Genomic DNA, 1,098 nt, shown 5'->3' with positions numbered 1-1,098 from the left:
TGACAACCAGCTTCCTGAGTGTGTGGTTCATGCCTTGGCCCCTATGGAGGCTGGTGTCCCACAGGACAGAGACTCACTTGTGGAAGGGAAACTCACCAAAGCTTTAAGAAAATCCCAGAAAACGTTGCCAGCTGCACTGCAGCCACAAACCAACCATCCTGCACTCGCAGGACCCCAGCTGTGCTCCGCAGAGCCCCCTGAGGAATTTCCCACTGGAGGATCCAGTTAACATGCAGCAGATTGAGAAAATGAGAGGTTACCACAAACTGCAGGTTGGTGACTCCACTTGGACAGTCACAGCTCTTTGAACTCCATCCCGGGCTAGGGACACTCTCGTCTGTCTGTCCGGACACCACCCAGGCACACGGCAGGAGGGGAGGCAGGCAGGAGGGGGAAAGCACAGTGCGGGCTCTGCAGAAAAGAAGCAAACCGTTACGTTTGGTAGAAACCACCGGTCTGCACGGCACCGACTGGAATTCCCTGGATTCAGCACAAGCGCTCCTGCTCTGCGAGAGCTGACAGCTGGGCAGAGGAACCGGGACGAGGAGCGCGCAGGACAGAGACCTAGCGAGACCCGGGCGGGGTGCACGCGAACGCTGCCTTCTCTGCACGGGGAGCTTTACCGTCAGCAGTGTCACGAGGCGCCACACTGCTCAGTTTCCCTTCTGTTTTACAATGTGCTTCCTCAATAGAAATATGCGCAGACATTTAATTCCTCTAGAGTTCAGGAAAAGCCCTCTGGTCCCAAGGGAGCCAGGGGAGATGCCGTGGCTCCCAGAGAAGCGCCCAGGGCAGATCAGTGACGCACTGCTGAAGCTCCCAGCTCCCCCAGTAAGGTGATGGGCAGGGAAAAGCTCACCCCAAAGCTAAACCTGGCGAATACAATCTCTGCTGCGCTGGCTGTCATACCACCTTCTCTGCTCTGCAGTTTTGGAGGGCAGAGCAAGCCAGCAGTGCGCGGGGATGCCTGCAGGAGAGCTCCCTGCTCGCTCTGACAGGTCCCCTGCCCGCTCCCGGCAGTCCTGGGCCTCTCCTGTGCAGAGCCGGCAGTTCATGGCGCCCGCCGAGGACTCTGCTCCGGCACAGGACACCCAAACT

The sequence above is a fragment of the Chlamydotis macqueenii genome, chromosome 22 (assembly GCF_036417535.1).
Source record: "Chlamydotis macqueenii isolate bChlMac1 chromosome 22, bChlMac1.mat, whole genome shotgun sequence".
In the NCBI taxonomy this organism is placed as follows: domain Eukaryota; kingdom Metazoa; phylum Chordata; class Aves; order Otidiformes; family Otididae; genus Chlamydotis; species Chlamydotis macqueenii.
This window is presented reverse-complemented; position numbering follows the sequence as displayed.